The sequence below is a fragment of the Heloderma suspectum genome, chromosome 6 (assembly GCF_057233095.1).
Source record: "Heloderma suspectum isolate Gila_16-S chromosome 6, 16-S_ref, whole genome shotgun sequence".
NCBI classification, from domain to species: Eukaryota; Metazoa; Chordata; class Lepidosauria; order Squamata; family Helodermatidae; genus Heloderma; species Heloderma suspectum.
This window is the reverse complement of record NC_139463.1, coordinates 65,073,076-65,097,320: the sequence shown is the minus strand read 5'-3', so window position 1 is coordinate 65,097,320 and position 24,245 is coordinate 65,073,076. Positions and strand designations below refer to the sequence as shown.

Here is a 24,245-nt window from a genome sequence, read left to right as displayed (position 1 = left end):
ACACCCTTAGCAAAAGATATAAATCGAGACCTGCATGGCATCGACTGTACACTCTGGCTGAGTGTCAGGCTTTGAGTTTTGGCTTCTGCTTTGCCTGGATTTCTAACCGCTGCCACTATGAATAGCAGCACTAGGCATATTCCAGTAACCGCAGGAAGAAATAGTCTTGTCTCAGATGGGAAGGCCAGGGTTTCCTCTGTCTCGTCCAGCAATCATGCCTCATGTGTGTTAGGTCGCATGAGAGGCAATTCCTCCTGTGGAAGCCGCTTTGGGAAGAGTTCCACCGATGGCTACAGCATTGGCTGGAACAACTTTTCAAGCAGCAGAGCATTTATTGGTGGTGGCTCTGGAAGGAGAATGAGTACAGGAAGCTGTCCCGGTGGCAACTAGGGTGGTTTCCCTCCATTTGCCTATGGTGGTGGGCCAGTTGAAGTCAGCATTGGTGTCGTTGGTGGGATGGGTGGTGATGACCCTGGTGCCTGTAGCACCATTTTCTCTTCCGCCGATGGGAAGACAGTCATGCAGGACCTCAACGACCGCCTGGCCAGTTATGTAGACAACGTACGATGCCTGGAGGCTGAAAATGCTGCGCTTGAGTCCAACATCAGTGATTTCTATGCCAAACAAGGCCCTGCTAGTGAACCGAAGGACTACAGCCACTGTTACCAGCAGATGGAGGAGCTTAAAAACCAGGTAGGGCCACCATCACTCAACCACTCACCAAGCATTCCCAGCACACATGTAGTAGTGCCCACATTGTGGGCAAGGAAGTTCAAATAGACGCAAACCCCCAAAGGAAGCACTTTCATCGCCCTCTTTCAAAGTTTGGACTTCGTTCATGGCTGTTTATGCTATTATGGCACAACCCTATGCATGTTTAGACTGAGAAAAAGCCTACAACTCCCAGCATGCCCCAGCCAGCTGGCTGGGGCATGATGGGAGTTGTAGGCTTTTTCTCAGTCAAAACATGCATAGGGTTGCACCCTTAGTTATCTTTTCTAGGACACTTTCAAGGGGCAAAGTGCAGCAGGGACAAGCAGAAGGTAGACTGGGATCTCTGGGTGATTTGCTGTAGAGCTTCTGACTCCCAATAGCTGCAAATGAAAAAGGCTGCTCCACTCCAAATTAGACCGCTGAAATGAAGAATGTTTGGGGGAAACGGTCTGCAGGTGAAAGAACTGTGAGCTCAGTTCTGGCACCGGAAGCACTCAAAAGCAAACATCCCTTATCACCTGCAATCCCCATTACCACCTCGTTCAGTTATATGTGTAGACCATGTCCTCTTTATGCTTTTCATAGCATAAAGAGATCTAAACACTTCTTTTTTCTTTCCCCACTCCCACCCCAGATTATTTGTACAACTGCAGAGAATAACAAGATCCTTCTCAAAATTGACACTGGCTGCATGAACCTTGAAGGTGTGAGACAGAAGTGAGTACACGCATGGATAACCCCTTGCCCCGCTGGCTTCGACTCAGACCAATTCGGCACTTAATGTTCCACTTCTGCTTGGACCAATTCAAAGTTCAGAAATCTGATGCTTTGTGCTTCTCATTGAGTATTGTGGAAAATCCCAAACGAGCTATAACTTTCTTTCTCTCGGTCAGAACGGAATGATACTTGCTAATGTCTAGTTCTGTTTAATTTAATGTTGAGTAACTGAGAGATGAAGCACTAAATGGGACAAGATGTAAGGATCCCAAAGCTCTTTTCTAGCCCAACCCCACTAAAACCACCCTTTAGTCATTTCCATCCCTGGCAAACACCTATCAATTTTAGTTTGGCATGAACAGTAATGAACAGGGCTTACCATGAAATGCAAAAAGCAAATACTCTTTTGGCTGCTGATTCTAAGGCTTTCTTCACATGGAGCTTTTATCCTGGATTGAGATTGCTCCTTCACGGAAGTTTGCGGGCTCTTTACGTGATGCGGTGATCATTCAAGGCTTCTCCTGAACTAAATGCCCTTTGTTCCGTTTTTAAATAGATCGCAGATAATGAGCTATCGAATTACCCTGTTGTGTTCCGCTTCCATTTCCTCCATGAAAAGAGTAAAAGCGGCAAGAAGAGGAGCCAGATCAATGAAAGGGAATGGGAGACTCAGATATGGGGAGAAGGAGGGGGAAGGGGAGGGGGGAAAGGATGCGTGTGTAAAGGGAGTCAGTTGTGATCCTGCATTTAAAACAGAAGCAGAAAGCCCTGTTTTAAATGCAGGATTTTAGGCTGGTGTAGAGATGTCCTAAGAAGGGCACCATTTTCTGTCCTCTTCTCCATATTACTTCATTCATTTGCCATTTGCATCCCTGTTCACATGATAGGCTACGCAAATATCTGGGTAGCCTATCACGTTTAAAAACAGGGACACAAATGGCGTAGTGGACACCATTTACGGCTGTAAAGCTGGTAGATTAGCCTAAATGCAGCCATTTATGGTTGCATTTAGGCTAATCTGCCAGCTTTACGGCCACAAATGGTGACCACTACGCCATTTGCGTCCAGAGCCTGACTTACAGCGATACGGCACAGCAATGGCTGCCAGCCATATGAACATTCACCAGGGAAGCGGCCGGCTCCGCAGGATCAAGGCAGCGACAGATCTGACCCGGAAGGATTCCGCGCGGAGGTGGAGGTGAGTGCTGCATTCCGCCATGGGCCCCAATGGGGCTGGATTCTTGGGGTCCATGGTGGATTTCTCCCCCATCCCTAGGTCCAGTGGCTTTTGCGCTAGCCATGTGTAAAGTTTCCTTCTCTCAAAGTCTAAAACAAAAAGTAAAAACTGTCAAGCCAACCAGGGGATTAGGGATCTGAACCAGAAGTTGACCATTTAAGGTGACCATTAGGAGGTCACCATCTCTAATCTCTGTGTAGGCTTTTTTTGAGGTGCAAAACCCCTCTCCCCCTACTTTTCTGCTCTTACATGCCCACTGTTGGGAGCTTGCCTGCAATGAAATTTTGGAGAAGGAAAGGAAGAAAGAGCTCCATGTGATACTGATATATAAATTGTTGTTGTTGTTGTTGTTCAGTCGTTCAGTCGTGTCCGACTCTTCGTGACCCCATGGACCATAGCACTCCAGGCCTTCCTGTCCTGCGCTCTCTCCCGGAGCGTGCTCAAGTTCATATTCATTGCATCCGTGATGCTATCTAGCCATCTTATCCTCTGCCGTCCCCTTCTCCTTTTGCCTTCAGTCTTTCCCAGCATCAGGGTCTTTTCCAGGGAGTTTTCTCTTCGCATTAGGTGGCCAAAATATTGGAGCTTCAGCTTCATTATCTGTCCTTCCAAAGAGCAGTCAGGGTTGATTTCCTTTAGGATGGACTGATTTGACCTCCTTGCAGTCCAGGGGACTCGTAAGAGTCTTCTCCAGCACCACAGTTCGAAAGCATCAATTCTTCGGCGCTCAGCCTTCCTTATAGTCCAGCTCTCACAGCCATACATTACTACTGGGAAAACCATAGCTTTGATTAGACGGACCTTTGTCGGCAAGGTGATGTCTCTGCTTCTTACTATGCTGTCTAGGTTGGCCATAGCTTTCCGCCCAAGGAGCAAGCGTCTTTTAATTTCATGGCTACAGTCACCGTCTGCGGTGATCTTGGAGCCCAAGAAAGTAAAATCTGTCACTGCTTCCATTTCTTCCCCTTCTATATGCCAGGAAGTGATAGGGCCAGATGCCATGATCTTAGTTTTTTTAATGTTGAGTTTCAAACCAGCTTTTACACTCTCCTCTTTCACCCTCAACAAGAGGCTCTTGAGATCCTCTTCGCTTTCTGCCATTAGGGTGGTATCGTCTGCATATCGGAGGTTGTTGATAATTCTCCCGGCAATCTTAATTCCGATCTCTGATTCATCCAACCCGGCATTTCTCATGATGTACTCTGCATATAAGTTAAATAAGCAGGGTGACAATATGCAGCCTTGTTGTACTCCTTTCCCAATTTTGAACCAATCGGTTGTTCCATGTCTGGTTCTTACTGTTGCTTCTTGACCCTCGTACAGGTTTCTCAGGAGACAGGTAAGGTGGTCTGGTACTCCCATCACTTTAAGAATTTGCCACAGTTTGTTGTGATCCACACAATCAAAGGCTTTAGCGTAGTCAATGAAGCAGAAATAGACGTTTTTCTGGAATTCTCTTGCTTTCTCCATGATGCAGCGAATGTTGGCGATTTGATCTCTAGTTCCTCTGCCTCTTCGAAACCCAGCTTGTACTTCCGGTAGTTCTCGGTTCGCATACTGCTGAAGCCTAGCTTGTAGGATTTTGAGCATCACCTTGCTGGCATGTGAAATGAGCGCAATTGTGCGGTAGTTTGAACACTCTTTGGCGTTGCCCTTCTTTGGAATTGGAATGTAAACTGACCTTTTCCAGTCTTGTGGCCACTGTTGAGTGTTCCAGATTTGTTGGCATATTGAATGCAGCACTTTAACAGCATCATCTTTTAGGATTTTAAATAGCTCGGCTGGAATACTGTCATCTCCGCTAGCTTTGTTGTTACTAATGCTTCCTAAGGCCCACTTGACTTCACTCTCGAGGATGTCCGGCTCAAGTTCAGTGACCGCACTATCATGGCTATCAGGGACATTCAAATCTTTCCTGTATAGTTCTTCTGTGTATTCTTGCCACCTCTTCTTAATCTCATCTGCTTCTGTTAGGTCCCTGCCTTCTTTGTCCTTTATCATGCCCGTCTTTGCACAAAACGTTCCCTTGAGATCTCCAATTTTCTTGAAGAGATCTCTAGTCTTTCCCATTCTGTTGTTTCCTCGATTTCTTTGCATTGTTCATTTAAGAAGGCCTTCTTGTCTCTCCTTGCTATTCTCTGGAACTCTGCATTCAGTTGGGTATATCTTCCTCTTTCTCCCTTGCTTTTCGCTTCCCTTCTTTCTTCAGCTACTTGTAAAGCCTCATCAGACAGCCATTTGGCTTTCTTGCATTTCTTTTTCTTTGGGACGGATTTCGTTGCTGCCTCCTGAACAATGTTACGGACCTCCGTCCATAGTTCCTCAGGCACTCTGTCTATCAGGTCTAATCCCTGAAATCTATTCCTCACCTCCACTGTATATTCATCAGGGATATGATTTAGGTCATACCTGAAAGGTTTAGTGGCTTTCCCTACGTTCTTCAATTTCAGCCGAAATTTTGCAAGAAGCAGCTCATGATCTGAGCCACAGTCAGCTCCAGGTCTTGTTTTTACTGACTGTATGGAGCTTCTCCATCTTTGGCTGCAAAGGACATAATCAATCTGATTTCGATATTGACCATCTGGTGACGTCCATGTGTAGAGTCGCCTCTTGTGCTGTTGGAAAAGAGTGTTTGCTATGATCAGCATGTTCTCTTGGCAAAACTCTATTAGCTTTTGTCCTGCTTCATTTTGTACACCAAGGCCATGCCTGCCTGTTATCCCGGTGATTTCTTGACTTCCTACTTTAGCATTCCAATCCCCTATGATGAAGAGGACATCTTTTTTTGGTGTTAGTTCTAGAAGGTGTTGTAGGTCTTCATAGAACCGATCAACCTCAGCTTCTTCGGCCTCAGTGGTTGGGGCATAGACTTGAATTACTGTGATGTTGAATGGTTTGCCTTGGATTCGTACTGAGATCATTCTATCATTTTTAAGATTGTACCCCAGTACTGCTTTTCCCACCCTTTTGTTGACTATGAGTGCTACTCCATTTCTTCTAAGGGATTCTTGCCCACAATAGTAGATATGATGGTCACCTGAATTAAATTCGCCCATGCCTGTCCATTTTAGTTCGCTGACTCCCAAGATGTCGATGTTCAATCTTGCCATCTCATGTTTGACCACCTCCAGCTTACCTTGATTCATTGATCTGACATTCCAGGTTCCTAAACAATATTGTTCTTTACAGCATCGGATTTTCTTTTCACCGCCAGACACATCCACAGCTGAGTGTCCTTTCGGCTTTGGCCCAGCCGCTTCACTCTTTCTGGTGCTACTTGGAAATACCCTCTGCTCTTCCCCAGTAGCATATTGGACACCTTCCGACCTGAGGGGCTCATCTTCCGGCGTCATCTCTTTTAGCCTTGTGATACGTTCCATGGGGTTTTCTTGGCAAGAATACTGGAGTGGGTTGCCATTTCCTTCTCCAGTGGACCACATTTTGTCAGAACTCTCTGCCATGACCTGTCCGTCTTGGGTGGCCCTGCACGGCATAGCTTATGGCTTCACTGAGTTACGCAAGCCCCTTCGCCACAACAAGGCAGTGATCCATGATGATATATAAATACTGATATATAAAATATAAATACTGATATTTCACACAGCATCTGATTTTACTGCCCCAAACTGGAACCTTTGTCTTCTGCAGAAGTTTAGTAGCTTCAGTACAGCAAAGGATCCAATCAGTCTCCACAAACTTCTTTCTCCCCCTCCACTTTAATTTCTCCTAAATAGCTGTAGGACTCAAATAATCCCAATAGGGATGGTGGAGAATTCCACCACGGACTCCAGTGAGGCTGGATTCTTTAGAATCCGGCCCCCCAGAGTCCATGGCGGAACGTCCTTCCCCCCTGCCACCCCGCGGAATCCCCCCAGGACACACCTACCTGGTGGCGGATGCGGTGGTGGTGGCTCTGGCGGCGGCTCCGGTGGCAGATGAAGTGGCGGCTCTGGCCGCTGCTGGGCTGCTGCGGCCACAAATGGTGGCTGTCATAGCAGCCACCATTTGTGTCCCTACGCTAGCCCATGATAGGCTACGTATATATTTATGTAGCTTATCACGGCTAAAGCAGGGACGCAAATGGCGTCCCCTATGCCATTTGCGTTCCTGCTTTAGCCGTGATAGACTATGTATATATTTACGTAGCCTATCACGGGCTAGTGCAGGGACGCAAATGGCATCCCCTATGCAGGACTTCATTTGCGTCCGCAGCAGCCCGGCAGCGGGTGGAGGCCCCACTGCGGGTTGGCCCAGCCGGCGGCTCCGTGGACTGGCTGCGGAGCGGAGTCAGCCGGGCAGGATTCCGGTGGGGAGAAACGGATCACCTCCCCGCCCGTCGAGGATTCCAGGGGGAGGAATGGATGGCCTCCCCCCACCTGCAGACCCCAGCGGAGCCAGGTAAGTGGGGATTCGTATACCCCTAAATCCCAAAGGGAGGGTTAGGACTATGTAGCGTCATGATCGAGAAACTGCTGGGGCTTTTAAATAGGTTCTACAGTTCTGAAAAAGCTAGAAAAAACCCTCAGCCACCTCACCTCATAAAGTTCATTTTCTATCCTTAAACCCTCCACAGCCTCCTAAATTCCTCTGAAGTACCACCTCTCTGAAAGGAGCCACTTGGCTTAGGGAATTCTCTCTACCCGCCAACCCCACGCACATTTCCAATCACCATTCTTCTTTTCTTCTTCCGTCCCCTATCTTGTTTTCTTTCTTTCTTTCTTTCTTTCTTTCTTTCTTTCTTTCTTTCTTTCTTTCTTTCTTTCTCTTCTTTATTCCACCCAGAGCATATCTTGGGGAATTCTTAAAGAGAATTCTCTTCGGCAGGCAAGAGAAGTTCTGAACTGTATTTGACTTTATACAAACAGACAAGAGGGCTGGTTTTTCTCCTTCTCCTCACTCCAGTCTTTGAGAAGAGTGGGTTCACGTGGTCGCAGAGAAAGAAATCTGGGGCTGTTTTGTTTGTCAGTTGCCATTATCCAGCAACAGGAAGGGCTGTAGCTCAGTGGCAGAGCACATGCCTGGCATGCAGAAAGTCCCAAGTTCAATCCCCAGCATCTCCAGGGAGGGCTACGAAAGAATCCTGCCTGAAACTTTGGAGAGCCGCTGCTGCCAGTCAGTGTCAACAATTCTGCGCTAGACGGGCCCAGGGTCTGACTCAGTATAAGGCAGCTTCCTATGTTCCTATGAACAGAAAGCTTTAATTTAAAAAATAGGAGTTTTTGGTTTGTTTTTCAAGTGGAGGGGAGATAAATATTGCTAATTTATGCAATCCTATGTCTGCCTACTGAGAAGTCCCATTATGTTTAATGAGGCTTACCCTCAGGAAGGTGTGCATAGGATTCCAGCACAAGTTACGTTTGCAGGGAGGTTTGCATCTTAATGTTCTGCATGTTTACTCAGAAATAAGTAGGGATGGCGGAGAATTCTGCCACGGATTTCAGTGAGGCCGAATGCACTGGCATTCGGCCCCCTGAAACCTGTGGCAGAATGGCCCCCCCTGCCCCCCCGCGGAATCCCCCCTGGGACGAAGCTTACCTGGGGCAGATGTTCCGGCAGCAGAGGCTCCGGCTCCGCTGGCGGTAGCAGCTGGCCTCTTGGCCAGCTGCTGCGGACTCAAATTTGCATCCCCGCCATTTGCGTCCGGCCAGGTTACTGTGATAGGCGACATAAGTATTTATGTCACCTATCACGGCAACAAACAAACAAAAAAACACGTACGCAAATGGTGGCGGCTACGGCGGCCACCATTTGCGTTCCCTTTTTTTTGCGGTTTTAGCCTACGTAAATATTTACATAAGCTATTACGGCGAAAAAAAGGGGAATGCAAATAGTGTAGTGGGTGCTATTTGCATTCCTCCCCCCCCCACCGTAATAGCGTACGTAAATATCTACGTAGGCTAAAACAGCAAAAAAACCAGAACGCAAATGGCGGCCGCCGTAGCTGCCACCATTTGCGTACGCGGTTTTTTCCCCCCCGGAAGGCTGCTCAGCAGCCGGATGTCCGGCTGTGGGCAGCCCCGGCCGGCGGCTCTGCGGAATCTCCATGGAGCGAAGCCGGCTGGATCAGGATTTTGGGGGGAGGTGCGGAGCACCTTCCCCCCCCAACGAATCACCCCGTCGACAAGGTAAGTGACTTTCGTACATCCCTAGAAATAAGTCCTGAGTTGTGAGCATGGTACTGCAAGCTTAACAGTGCCTACCCAATTCCATCTAATGAACTGACTACCCTTTCAGCTCAGTCCTATGCATGTTTTGTCATCTGTGGGTTTGGGGTTTTTTTTGCATGAACTCTAGCTTCATTGGTGAGGGAAGGGCACTTAGTACATGCTCAGAGTTTCTCCATAACTTAGCCCTAGTTTTGAAAACAGATTCATTGGCTGAATCCTGGTGAAGTCTTGGCACAAATGAAGTTATATGGGGAGGAAGATACAATGAGACCTTGTGCATAACAAGGAGGAGGTAGAGAGGAGTAGGGATGTCAGAGAATTCCGCCACGGATCTTGGTGAGGCCAAATGCCAGTGTATTCGGCCCCCCGAAATCTGTGGCAGAATGGCCTGCCCCCCCGCAGATCCCCCCCTGGGACAAGACTTACTTGGGGCGGATGTTCCGGGCAGCAGCGGCTCCGATGGCTGGTCTTCCGACTGGCCGCCGCCACTGCCATTTGCAGTCTGGAAGGTTTATTTTTTTTTTTTTAACAGAGACGTGATAGGCTACGTAAAGATTTATGTAGCCTATCACGTCTGGATTAAAAAAAAACAACCTCGTACGCAAATGGCGGCGGCTACGGCCACCGCCATTTGCGTTCCTTATTTTTGGCTGTCTTAATCTACGTAAATATTTACATAGACTATTACGGCGGAAATAAAGGGGAACACAAATAGCGTAGCAGGCGCTATTTGCATCCCTTTTTGATTCGCCGTTTTAGCCTATGTAAATATTTATTTTCGCTGTAATAGTCTACGTAAATATTTACGTAGACTAAGACGGCCAAAAATAAGGAGCGCAAATGGCGGCGGCTGTAGCCGCCGCCATTTGCGTATGCGGTTTTGTTTTTGTTTTTTTTACCCAGAGCACTCCGCTGCCAGAAATCCGGCTGTGTACCGCTCTGGCCTGGGCCTGGCCGGCTGCTCCGTGGAGCCACTGCGGAGCACAGCTGGCTGTCGAGGATTCCGGGGGGAAGGACTGAACGCCTCCCCCCCACCATGAACATAATCCGTGGAAATGTAAGTGACTTTTGTACATCCCTAGAGAGGAGTTGCACAAAACAAGAATCTGTTTTTATGAAGTGTTGCTGGAGGGTGGTAGGATGAGGAGGGGTGGTTGCATGGAGGGTAATAGAATTGGTAAGGGGAGAATGTAAGTGCCCAGTGGTGAAAGAAAAACATTCTGCACATGCTCGGAGGCTCTCTATATTTAAGAACTTAAGAGCTATGCTGCATCAGACCAAGGTCCATCTTGTTCAGCATTCTGTTCACGCAGTGGCCAACCAGATGCCCATGGGAAAATGCACAAAGCAGGACATGAGTGCTGTATCACCTTCCCATCCATGTTGCTAACTTTGGTGAAATGTAAATAAATTCTTGTCATTCTAAATTTGCATGCATATATATCCTTCAGAAACTTTGCAGGTTTCTTGCCTGGGGGACACCTCTAATGACCGGTGCATTTTCATACAAATTTACCCAAAAACTATTGGGGAAGGGGTGACTGGAAGGGAAACCAAATCATTCCCTCCCCCAAATTGGAGAACTCCCCTTCCACATGAACTGCTGCACCTATCCTTCTGAAACTTTGCTGGTTTCTTACTTGGGGATGACTCTAGGCTGCTTGTAATTTTCAGAGCAATGGACCACAAGGAAAAGAAGGAGAGAAGTATGTCTTCTTTTGGATAGGGATGCATGAAAGTCACTTACCTGGTCTTGCAGCTTGCTTGGCGGTGGGGGGGAGGCGCTTCGCTGCTCCCCCCGAAGTTCAGGCCGGGGGGGGGGAGGCTTCCCGCCTCGCCCGGCCAAAATTCAGGCCGGGGAGAAGCGCCCCGTCTCCCCGGCCATGAACTTCAAAAGAAAAAAAAAACGCCCCTGTGATAGGCTACGTAACGATTAACGTAGCCTATCACGGCTAGATATGCAAAGTCAGCCATGATAGGCTACGTTAATCGTCACGTAGCCTATCACGGGTGACTTTGAAAAAAAAAAGCGCGTACGCAAATGGCGGCCCCCATAGGGAGCCGCCATTCGCGTTCCTTATTTGGTCCCTGTAGTCTACGTAAAGATTCACGTAGACTACGGCGAAAATAAGGGCAACGCAATTAGCGTTCCCTTATTTTTGCCGTAGTCTACGTAAATCTTTACGTAGACTACAGGGACCAAATAAGGAACGCGAATGGCGGCTCCCTATGGGGGCCGCCATTAGCCGTACGCACTTTTTGTTTGTTTTTTTCAAAGTCACCCGTGATAGGCTACGTGACGATTAACGTAGCCTATCACGGCTGACTTTGCAAATCTAGCTGTGATAGGCTACATTAATCGTTACGTAGCCTATCACAGGGGCGTTTTTTTTTTTTTTTACTTTTCTTGTAATGGCGGCGGTGGCAGCTGGTCGAAAGACCGGCTGCCGCCCCCACCCCCGACGAAGACCTGCCGAACCGCCGTCGGGACCCGCCGCCGGGAGGGACATTCGTGAAAGGTAAATCCCGGGGGGGGCGGGGGGGCGGGGGGCATGGAGAATTTCTCCCTGAACAACCTTCGGAGGACCGAATGCATTGGCACTCGGCCCCCCGAAGTTTCAGGGAGAAATTCTCCCCCATCCCTACTTTTGGAGACCTCAAAATGTCAAGGCCACACTTGCTCAAAAATCCCTGTGGCCATCATTCTGAAATTTGGCAGACATGATCTCCCCTGATGGGGCAATGAATCTCGAAATCCAATTCTTCCAAGGAGTACAAATGTTATTGGCAGTTCCCTTTAACAGAAAATCAAAATATAAACCCTGCACCTATTTTTATGACATTGGGTAGGTGTAATCCCCTTCTAGGGGTCTACTATGCCTGAAATTATCATCCAGTTCTGACCAAGAGAAAAAAGTTACATTTTTTTTCTAGTTTCCCATGGTAGCCAACAGGAAGCATAAAGACTCATTTTTCCAAACACTGACTCAGATTTGGTGCTGAGCTGAAGTGGTCCGACTACAAATTGGCCCGAGCAGAAGTGGGATGTTTTCCAAAATGCTGAATCAGGGTCTGAGTTGAAGTGGGGTGAGGCATGAGGGGTCAGTGCATGCTTCTTATGTATGTAATCTATACACACACGCAAGCACACACCACATATATACACACACATATATATTAGATGTGCGCTTAGACTCGTGTATGTGTGTGTGTGTGTGTGTGTGTATATATATATATATATATATATATATGCAAATTTGTGTTCTGGGCCTGTGCCCCGGATCTTTTAGGAACCTAGCAACGCCTCTGCTATTTACTAAATAAGTCAAGTGCAGCTAAGCGATGTACAGTCTTAAAGCCCTTCCTTCTTTTGCTGATTTAGGTTTGAGATTGAACGTGGCATCCGTTAGAACATGGATACGGACCTTACTGGGTTTTGCCCCATTTTGGATGAACTGTCCAGCTGTAAGGCCCAGCTGGAGGCTGAGCTGGAGTCTTTGCAAGAGGAACTGTGTTGTCTCAAGAAGATCCATAAGGAGGTGCACTGTGGGCTCATCAAAATATAACTCAGTCTGTTTAATAAATGCAATACACGCATTATTTACTTATTTTATTTAGTTATATGAACATTTGGAGCAGGGATAGACAACATTTTTCTGTTGAGGGCTGCACTCCCCTGTGGGGAACCTGTCGGGGGGGAGGTGCATGTTGGCAGTGGGAGGGGCCAAAGCCAGAGGTAGGCAGGGCTAGAGCCAAAAGTGGGTGGGTCCCCCTTTTTCTCTTTGTGCCCCCGTTTTCCCTCTTCCCCTCTTCCTTCCCACCCAGTGGGCTGCCAGGGAAGGGCAAGACTGCATTTGCCAGAGGTCTGAACTGATTGCATACAGAGGGCTTTTGAAATTAGGCTGAGGGCCACATTAAATTAGCTCGATGGCTGCATGCCACCCTAGGCCACAAGTTGCCCACCCTGATTTAAAGGCTGCTTTTTTGACCAAAGGGCCGCCAAAGCAGCATACAACTGTATTAAAATACAATAAAATCAACATTAAATATTCCAACAGTTTGAGCAGCAGAGAAACAAGCTAGAGTATTGGCCTGGGAGCTGGGAGATCCGGGTTCTAGTCCCCACTCAGCCATGGAAGCTCACTGGGCGACTTTGGGCCAGTCAGAGACTCTCAGCCCAACCTACCTCACAGGGTTGTTGTTGTGAGGATGAAATGGACAGCAGGAGGATAACGTAAGCCACCTTGGGTTCCTTGCAAGAGAAAAAAGGCGGGCTATAAATGCAATAAATACATACATACATAAATACACAACCCCCTTCAGAATAAGGAGAACAAGCTAAGCAATGCTGAAGGCCCATTGGAACAGAACAGTCCTTAAACCCATTTGTGAAAGGTGAGTAGGGAAGGAGCTCTCTCCCAAAGGGGGGAAATCCAGAGTCTGGGTGTCACCCCCAAAAGGCTCTGTCCTGCATAGGCACTGACCAGAGCCTCCCTAGAAAATTTAAGTGGACTGGTCAGCTAATGTAGGAGTAGGCATTTTTTAAATACTCCAGATCCAAACCGTTTAGAGCTTTAGTGGCGATGATCAGCATGTTTTACATTTGGCTTGGAAACAAACTGGGAGCCAGTGCAGATCAAATAATAATGGATTAAATATGTTCCATATGGGGAGTGGGGTGGGGTGTGTCGTTGCACACCCTGCTCCAGCAGTAGTTTCTGTTGGTGTATTTTAGGGCAGATGTGACCAAGGCATGTGTGACAGTGGCCTGATCTGTAAGATGTAGAACATGTACATGTTGAACATGGTGGTGTAGTTTAGGAGAGATGTTGACAGAAGCCAGCTTAGGGAAGATGTTAACTACACAACTACATGTTGGTGTAGACAGTTTAGGGGAGAAGTGACCAAGGCATGTGTCACAACAGCCTGATCTGCCTTCTCCAGGGAACGTTTCTGCTGGGATACTAGCTGATGTTGTGCAAAACCACCCTTTTTAGAATATTAATATAATATTAATTGTAATTATTATAATAAATGGAGCTCTGCTTGCAGGAATTAATCTCTCTGAAGAAACAGTCAGATGATGTCAACATGGAAGTCAGTACCTGCCCCAGGTTCAGATCTGAAGAAAATCCTGGAAGAGATGAGGTGCAAGTATGAAGCAATGATAGACGCAAACCGCAAGGAGGTTGCGCGCTGGTATGAAGGCAAGGTAAAGACTGCAGCCCCTGCATGGAAGTTGAACTAAAAGGATGGAAGCGTATCGGGAGAAGGGCAGGTTTTGTAGGTAGGGGTGGGTGAGAAACTAGTAGGGTTCAGGTTTTCATGCAAACTTACCCAATTTACACTTCCCAAACCTTAAATGCGAACTGGAACACAGCTTGCTTTCAAAATTCATACATTTCTGAAGTTTGCAATGCAGTTTGCAAACAAACAAAGAAACAAACAAATAAAAAGAACACAAGACATGCATACTTTTCAAAAATGCACACAAGAATGCATACATTTTTTAAAATGCTCACAAAAATCTGTATGTTTGAAAATATGGACACAAATGCTGTGTTCATTGGAAAGTCACTTAAAAATGGGTACATTTTTACATTGAAAGAAACACATTTTTGTATGCATTTTTGTGTATACATGTTAAAAATGGGTACATTTTAACATGTGTGCACAAAAATGCATACAAAAATGTGTTTCTTTCAAACATGTCTGCAAAAATCTATACATGTTTTTTGTGCGGATGAAGAAACAAAATTCGCAGTCCAATGTGGAAGCAAGATGGAATAAACTTAAAAGGGGGAAAAAAATCCAAATCGGAGGAAGATTGAGTTCATCCGTACTTGCAGGGCTCCGGAGGGTGGCAGCAGTGGCCTTTCCCTTCCTCGTGGCAAGAAGGAGAACAATAAGGAATTCAAAGAAACCCCATGTATCCACATGTGCCGAATTTGTTCAGGTCACAGAACCTGGAGTAGAGATGTCTGGATGTTGTAGAATCTGTTCCGTGTCTGTTTCACAGATTGTCAGGTGCCATCCATTCCGTCGTCCGTTCGTGGACAGAATTGAATCAGGGGTTGGGGGGATGTGGAAAAGTACGCAAAAAATCCACTATAAGTTTTGCAGCAATTTACATAATTTCTGCTAGTATGTAACATTTAGCTCATTTATTTGCTTCCACCAGTATGGTGTTGTATTACACACACTTAGGGCTCCTTCACATGGAACTTTTATCCTGCGATTGAGATTGCTCCTTCACGGAAGTTTGCGGGCACTTTATGTGATGCAGTAATCATCCCAGCTGTCTCCTGCGCTAAATGACCTTTGTTCCATTTTTAAATAGATCGCAGATCATGAGCTATGAAATTACCCTGTTGTGTTCTGCTTGAGTTCCCTCCGTGAAAAGAGGAAAAGCAGCAAGAAGAGGAGCGAGATCAATGAAAGAGAATGGGAGACTCAGATGCGGGGAGAAGGAGGGGGGAAGGGGAGGGGGAAAGGGAGCATGTGTAAAGGGGGTCAGTTGTGATCCTGCATTTAAAACAGAAGCAGAAAACCCCATTTTAAATGCAGGATTTTAGGCTGGTGTAGAAATGCCCTTAGATCAGCGCACAAACAATGAACAGAATGCACCAAAAAAGAGTGCTACATGGAGGTTGAAGAGAGATCAGAGATGTATTTAACTTTTTTTTAATGGCATATATATTTGTGTAATTTTTCAGAATGGCATATGTATTAGCATATTTTCTAATAATAAGTAAGTAACTTCCATACTTTCCAATGAATAGATTTGCATACATTTCAGGAAAGTTAGAAAAGAACCCACCAAATCCACAGACTCCACACACAACTCAAAGAGGATTCAGAGAAATCCAAACTCATTTTAATCTGTCTCGGATTTCTTTGACATCCCTAACTTCAAATCTTTTTTCCCCCTTCTTTTTCTTAAAGATCAGAGAATACACTGATTTTTAAGATTGATGTCTATTTTAGCACTCCTGGCTATGGACAATGAAAACAGATATTGAACATGCTTTCTTCTTCTTCTTCTTCTTCTTCTTCTTCTTCTTCTTCTTCTTCTTCTTCTTCTTCTTCTTCTTCATTCAGTTTATAACCTGCCTATATACAAAACACTCTAGGTTAAAACAATTAAAAGTTAAAAACAATTTAAGAGGAAACCCAACAATAAATACAATACAGCATAAAAACAGTATATAACAATCAACAAAGAGGAACCAGAGTTCTCGAAAGGGAAGGCCTGCCGGAATAATAGGGTCTTTAATTCCCACTTAAAAACCTTCAGAGAGGTCAGCAGGTGCATTTCAACCAGCAGGTCATTTCACAACTGAGGGGGGCGGCCAAGGAAAAGATCCTCTTGCGTGTGGCTGCTAATCTCACATTAGGCAGCCGCAGCAAATAACCCAGAGAGGACCTTCGGTGGTGGACTGGGACGTAGGGGAGAAGGCGCTCCACGATCTCCACGGGGTACTTTGTTCTCGTCTGTCAAAGCCAATGTCAACACAGTTTCACATTGTCTTTTCTTGCACGATGGATAATAAACAAAACTCCTGAAATTGCTGATGTTTAGTCAACGTGTGTTTTTCAGCTGGAGGAGGTGAACCAGGAAGTCTGCGCCTGTAGCCAGGAAGGGGAGGATGACAACCACAAGGTCATTGATCTGAAACGCCAGCTGCAGGCCGTGGAGATCGATCTTCAAGCTCAGTGCACTCTGGTGAGGGACACTGGCATGTGGAAGGCCAATCCCTGCTCAGAGCGACGCGCATGGGGGTCACGGTGGATGTACCTTCCCAGGACTAGTCCAGTCCTTCCCTATGCTTCAAGAGCGCCATGCTTTGGAGTTCTGCCTGACCACTGCTGGGATACCAGTGCGTTAATGCAGGGGCAGGTGGCACTCAGGTAATTTGAGACTCTGCTAAGAGCATCAAGGGAATGTCAAGAGGTAGAGACTGGGCCAGGCAGTAGCTTTCCTTACACCAGACTACCAGCTCAGGCTCAAGAAGACAGGAGAGAGAGCTTTAGCTCAGAGGTAGAGACCCTGCTTGGCATGCACAAGGTCCCCGATTCGATCCCTAGCATCTCCAGGTAGGGCGAAGTAAGAATCCTGCCTGAAACCCTGGGGAGCTGCTGCCAGTCAGTGTTGATGATACTGGGCTAGATAGACCTTTGTTCCTAGCCATATGTCTAGTACAGGGGTCGTCAATGTGGTGCCCACAGGCACCTGCAAAATGTTTCCCCCCTTTGTTTTTTTCATATATGTACATGGATATTTATATATCCATAGCAATGAATACATGTGAAATGCATACAACTTTCTAGCATTTATATATAAATAATAAATACATTATAAATTTAAAAATTTAAATTATAAAGTTACAATTAAATTAAATTATAAATGTATAAATAAATGAAATTATACATTAAATTAATAAATACATTTAAATTATAAATTTATAAATAAATTATAAATAATACATCATTATAAATCCATACATGGATTTGTATATAACCATACCAGTGAATACATATGAAATGCATACAAATTTCTAGCAATTAAATATAAATAATAAATAAATTTATAAATTTAAATTACACATTTATAAATAAATTGTATTTCTAAATTAAATTATAAATTTATAAATAAGTTATAAATTATTATAAATCTGTACATGGATTTGTATACCTCCATAGCAATGAATACATATGAAATGTATACAACTTTCTAGAAATTATATATTGGCTTCAACAAAAACAGACCAAATATCCAAATAAGTCTCCATTTGAAAGTGCTCCCTATATGCCACCTGTGCAGATATTGAAAGTGCTGTAAGGTCCTCACTCAAGGGATGTGCCGACTGTGTAAAATATCTTCCATTTGTGTTTTGCGGATTGTCAGGCACCTTTCATTCTGTTGTCCGCCCATCAACAGGATTTTTTTTTGTTTCAGCAGTTGCGCAAATTTGCACTTGCGCAAATGCACAGTGCAAAAATGTGCAACTTCCCCCCCAATGTGCATTTTCATGCTTTCGCTCATGGGGGAAATGTGCATTTTTTTTTTTTTTAAATTGCATATTTTTATATGGCAAAATTTGCGCAAAATTTGGGAAAGTTAGGAACTGGTCCTCAAGTCTGCAGAATCTGCCCAACAAGGGAAAAGCTGGTCCACTATGGAATCTGTGGGTTGAATTCATGAAAATCCAAACTCCGTTTGGTTCCACTGCAGATTTCTCTGACATCCCTACCTCAATCCATTGCGTTATAGGAGGTGAGTATTTATCCTTCCAGTGTTGTAATAACGGTCTTTTAGCTGTCAAAAGGGCACAGAGAATCCATTTACACCTTGTCCCCTTGGTCACACTGGTGAAGAAATAAATCCTGGTATGAGGTGAGTGGGGATTTTGGATCTGGGTAATGTATTTATTTAAAAGATTTATAAGCTAAGATTTATAAGCTTTTTGGGTCAAGGGGTGTACAAAATTTAAAATCACAAAGCACAATAAAATGATGATAAGATCAAAATTAACAATTAAAACCAGGCAACGCCAAACAACCAGATACATAATGGTACCCAATAAAGTCTTGGCTCAATTACAGGCCAAGGTAAGCAAGTACGTTTAAAAAAAAACTATTTTTATTTTGTTTTTACAAATAAAATAAACACTACCACCAATATAATCAAAATCTTCAGTTTCCAACATTACAGTATTCTAAAAGAAAGGGAGGATAGCAAAAGAAGGAAGAGAAAAAAAGAAAAAAGAAGAAACAGAATTATATTAATCTTCAATAAAAACAATCCAAATGTCCAAGCAGTCTTCTAGCCCAGAAATAGAAGTAAACAATCCATTTCCATTAGCCATAAATTACTCTTCAGTTAACATATTAATAAACATTAAAGGTTTAACCAGCAAGGAACAGGAACAAAGATAATCCCATAGTGAAATTAATAGTAATAATACTAATACAAAGGGGAAAAAAGAGAAGTTTAAGAGAAAGACAAAAACAGGAACAAATCATCTGTATATTTTAAGTAGTATCATATCTAAAAATAGATTTATATGTCTACTCACACATACACACACAAATATGCACTTTATTACAATATAACATAAAAAAGTGGAGAGAGAACGAAAAAAAATGCAACCATTTATCTTTGGCTTACTGCCTGACCAGTTATCAGCTAAAACCCAGTAAGCAAGTAAGTCTTTACAGCCCACTTGAATGCCTGTAAAGATGGGGTCCGGCAGACATCAGTCAGAACAGAGTTCCACAAGTGGGGGCCACTACTGATAACTTAAGGCCCTATTCTTCAGGCCCACCAGCCTGGTTGTTTTGACAGGCAGACACACAAGCAGGGCCTCGGATGTTGATCTCAGAGTATGGCTGGTTGGTATGGGTGAAGGCAGTCCTTCAAGTAACCTGGACCCAAACTGTTTAGGGCTTTAAAGGCCAATGCCAGGCCTTTAAACTGGCCTGGGAACAGTGAGTGCAGCTGGTACAATGTAGGTGTCATATGATCCGATTGCCTCCTACCAGCACCAGTACTTGAGCAGCATCATTTTGTACCATCTGAAGTTTCCAAACAGTCTTTAAAGGCAGTCTCATGCAGCTCACTGTATTTATTTATTTCAAACTTTTATATCCTGCCCTATATCATTAAGATCTCAGGGTGGCGTACAGATAAAATCAATTTAAACAGTATAAATAAATAATTTAAACAGCTAAAAGCATATCAAACCATTAAACAAGCTAATACAATTTAAAATCTAAAACAATAAATCAGTTAAAACAGTGTGCTACTTTAGGGAATGCATTTAGTCCTCAAAGGCCAAGTTTAACTTGGTGCTGAAATGGAACCAATGACTGCACTGATCGGACCTCCAAGGGGAAGGCATTCCACAACCAGGGTGCCACAGCAGAGAAGACCCTCTCCCATGTCCCACCATAGCGTATGTCTCACATTATCGTAATCCAGCCTACCTGTCACTCGAGCATGGCCAACTGGAGCGAGGTAAGTGTGTCTGTGCAATGCTGGGCCAGATCCGTGGATCCCAAAGACTTGTCTTGCGCACTGGGGGCAACATCCATGCGTGCATCTCTGGTACAGAGGGCTAGGCTGAATGAATGACTTTGTCTTCTTCGCTGCCATTTCTCTCTGCTTTCTGCATAGGTTCTGGTTCAAAAAAACAGCTCACCTGTCATACACAATTAAGGCTTTTAAGATGTTGCCTTCTGTTCTCCCCACTCCTGCAGCGGGACTCACTGCAAGCATCTTTGGCTGAAGCAGAAGGTCGCTACTGTGCCCAGCTAGCCGAAATACAGGACCAGATCTCCTGCATGGAGCAGCGGCTCGCACAGCTACACTTGGAAATGGAGGGTCAGGACAAGGAATACAAAGAGCTCCTGGATGTCAAGAACCGGCTGGAGCAAGAGATCCAGACGTACCGCAGCCTGCTAGAAGAAGGGCAGCAAGACGTGTGCGTAGCCAGAGTCGCAGAGCGGAATTGCTTGCTTCTTTTGGCCCCTCCTGGGGACGGTCTTTCCTTCCTGGGGGGCCTGGCACAAATCCATGGACCACGGGAGGTACTCCTCACAGGGTGCTTGCATTTAGCACACAGCTCCTCATGCCATGTAGCTGTGCTGACCCGGAGTCCTCCCGAGCCGGGGTCCTGAGCTGTAAGGGCTTGCCATGGGAACCGGCATGCTCAGTGCCCGACTCTGGCGCTGACCGCTCCAAGCACCACTTGGGGCTGCCACACAGCAAAGTTTTCGTGCTGCCACCACGCCCTATTGGTGGCTGCTGGGGGGAATGGGGAAACTCCCTCGGTGCAGGGGCACTGGATCACACAGCAGCTGGAGCTGGACATTATGGCTGTGTGATGGGAAACCCGCTGTAGGGGTGTTGATCCCTGTGGCGAGTGTGATGTGTAGCCCATGTCCAGCTCCAGATCCAGTCTTTTGTTTTGAGGCCTACCTACTCATGTTGTGAAGGCCGGTGAAGCCTTCAGAGTCCCTCAGCCACCATTTCTGGTCTATTATCCCGAAGTATCAACTCCATATCAACCAAATCTGAGATTCCCATGGCATTCAGAGATAGAGCAAATACCCACCCATCGCCCCCTGTAACTGGCGCTGGACTCTGTCACAGTGGAGCCTCGCCAGCCGATAGTGATAGGGTGCGACACACACAGCACACATTCTCTCTCTCTCTCTCTCTCTCTCTCTCACTCTCTCACACACACACACACTCCACTTAGACATACCACTCACTCACTCACTCACTCACCCACCCACCTTTCTCTTTCTTTCTTTCTTTCTTTCTTTCTTTCTTTCTTTCTTTCTTTCTCTCTCTCTCTCTCTCTCTCTCTCACACACACACACACACACTCACCCCCTACTCTCCCTCACTCCATCGCTCACCCCCTCTTTCACCCCCCCACTCACTCACCTCTCTCTCTCTCTCTCTCTCTCTCTCACACACACACACACACACTCACCCCCCACTGTCCCTCACCCCCACCGCCCACCCCCTGTCTCTTTCACACACACACCACTCCCTCACCTCTCTCTCTCTCTCCTCCCCCCCTCTCTCTCACACACACTCACCCCCCACTCTCCCTCACCCCACCGTTCACCCCCCCTTTCACACACATGCCACTCACTCACTCACCTCTCTCTCTCTCTCCCCCCCATGCACACACATATGGGTTTACACCACCTATACACATGTACAATAAACCATCTGTACCAGAGCAATTATTCATAGATCCGTATCACAGTTTCTGTTGGAATACCAAAACTAACATACAGTAGCAGTTAAGCAGAGATTTAAGCAGAATTAAGCAGAGAGGATTGCTGCCTCTGTTGTAGGTGCCTCTGAGGCTGAAGCTCAGAACCATAGAGCCTGTTCCTAGACCATTTTTTCATCCCCCCCCCACCTTCTTGTTTTTGGTTCTGGCAGTGGCAGATGGTGGGGGTGTCAGCCCCCCCCCCCCGACAGGGCTTGGGGAGCAAGCTGCAGCTGTTTGCATCCCCGCTATAGGTTAAAGTTGACTAGTCCCATACAGTATTGAAAATAAAAACAGACCAGATGAACCTGGGTCTTCTGACCCAGTCTGGCAGTATCCTTGCGAACAAAGTGACAGAAAACCTGGTGGGGACTGAGATCAGCAACGATCAGCCAAAGACGGCTAGACAGACCAGTTGCTGGGTCTACACAAAGGCTTGTTCTCTCAGCTGGAATTATCTCCGTTCATAGAAGAGAAGCAGGGCCCAGCCAGCCATCTTCAGCTGGAAGAATAGGAGCAATTAGTTATTTATTCGACTCAACGACAACCCCGTCACCATGAGCCGGGTTGGCCTCAGAATGTGCCAGGTGATGTACATTTCACATCCCCAAAGAGCAAGCTGTTTTGTCACTCCCACTCATTTCCTTTGCATGATGTTCCTTGCACAGGAACATAGGAAGCTGCCTTGTACTGAGTCAGACCCTGGGTCCATCTAACCCAGTATTGTCGACACTGACTGGCAGCAGCAGCTCTCCAGGGTTTCCGGCAGGATTCTTTTCTTGCCCTACCTGGAGATGCTGGGGATCAAACCAGGGACCTGCAGCATGCAAAACAGGTGCTTCACTACTGAGCTACAATGCTTCTCCAACCTCTACATCTGCCTTCCCCAACTTGGTGCCTGCCAGATATTGTGAATTACAACTCCCAGCAGCCCCAGCCAGCCTACCCAATGGTCAGGAATGCTGGGAGTTGTCATCCAAAACATCCAATCCAACATAGTGGATTCGAACAGTATTTTTCATGGTTAATTTCTGAAGCCATGCACGTTAATTCTTGATTTCATATGAAATCTTGGGTTCGTGGTCATTTTTACTTTTGAAACAGGAAGTGATTTTTGCAAACAGTTTTGTCAACACTGGAAGAAAACCCCTGTTGGTGATTTGTCAAGGATTGCTGTGAAAAGGCGAACATTCACACATTTAATACTCACCCCCTGGAAAATATTTCTACCCCTGAAAGTTGTTGTTGGGGTTTTTTGACCCCAAAATTGAAATGGGCGAACATCTGGTACAGACAGACCATTTTTTTTGAAGGGCTGGTAGTTTTGGGGTTGTTCAAATCTCGGTGGCAGTACTCAAATCCTTATTCTGACAGAAAGAGTGGGGTGGGGTGGGGTGGGGGAAATCACATGCTTTCTTAAACCTGGAACCTGATCCACTTAGGATCCACACTAAACTGATTTGAGGGGACCGGAGGAGCTACAGCTTCGAGTTGGAGGGTGCATGTAAGCTTATCTTTGCTTTTATTGGCTACATCCACTTTCTAACAATAAGCTGTATATCATTCTTTCGCACAAGCGGAGTTGAGTCACATTGGTACCCTTGAACCTGCTTAGTGTGAGCCCTGAGTGGCTCAGGCTCCAGGTTTAATACACATGCTAAATCTATATTTTTCCACAATTTCAAGTTTGAGATAAAAACAGTAAACTGACCACAAGCCATTATTAAACGGGCTTTTGTTTGAGCTCGTATAACAATTAAGGAACCTTATTGTCACCCTCCATAGCAGCCTTCCTCAATCTGATGCTCTCCAGATGTGTTGGGCTACAGCACCATGCTGCCTGGGGAAGACAGAGTTGTAGTTAATACATCTGGAAGGCACCAGATTGAGGAAAGGTGCTCTGCGGTATCCAATGCTTCATCCTTTGATTGGACTAACAGAGGGACAGAATTTAACCATCATTCCTTCTTCTGTCTTGCCATCTTGCCCAGTATTATTGATTTAATACTTTCTGGAATCAGTCCTGCATGCAGCTTTGATCCTGTTCATATGATCAATTATTGTAAGAAAATCAAATAGCTCCTTATACACTTCTGCCAAGTTGCAAAAAGGATGGTTATTCCGGGATAACAGCCCTAAGGTAATAGCCTCCAAGTCTTGGGTTAGTAAACAAGCTCCAAACCATATTGAATTTGTAGAGTTTGGAAAGTTTCTTTAAGGCAATTCCAATTGACTCTCTCTGTCTCTCTCTGTCTCTGTCTGTCTGTCTGTCTGTCTCTCTCTCTCTCTCTCAGCAGAGTACTACAGAGATGCGAACAACTGATCGAGACACTCCAACGTTTTCCTAGTTCATGGCCCACCAAAACGCAGCCCTGATTCAATCTAATCTGAATCTGTGCTGAATGAGCTACAATGTGTGTCTTCTCGTGAAGACTGCTCAAGTGGATGAATAATGAATTGCCTGCTCAAATGGCTCCTCTTCCTGTATTTCTTGCTTCGGGCAGCTTCTTTGCTTTCCACTAATCCAAACAGTTTGTTCATGACATGTTAATCTTTCCAACTGTTGGTTAATCAACTCCCTTGTTTCTAATAAAGGCTTTGGTGGTTGCAAGT

General features: G+C 45.6%; 1 pseudogene across 1 annotated transcript; it reads left to right on the top strand.

The window, feature by feature from the left end:
- Nucleotides 1–456: 456 nt before the first annotated feature.
- On the top strand, nt 457–24,245 carry LOC146341044 (keratin, type I cytoskeletal 17-like; annotated as a pseudogene). The gene is made up of 7 exons (XR_014784103.1): nt 457–693; nt 1,349–1,431; nt 12,218–12,374; nt 13,888–14,047; nt 16,436–16,561; nt 20,098–20,321; nt 23,930–24,245. The product of XR_014784103.1 is annotated as a keratin, type I cytoskeletal 17-like (transcript).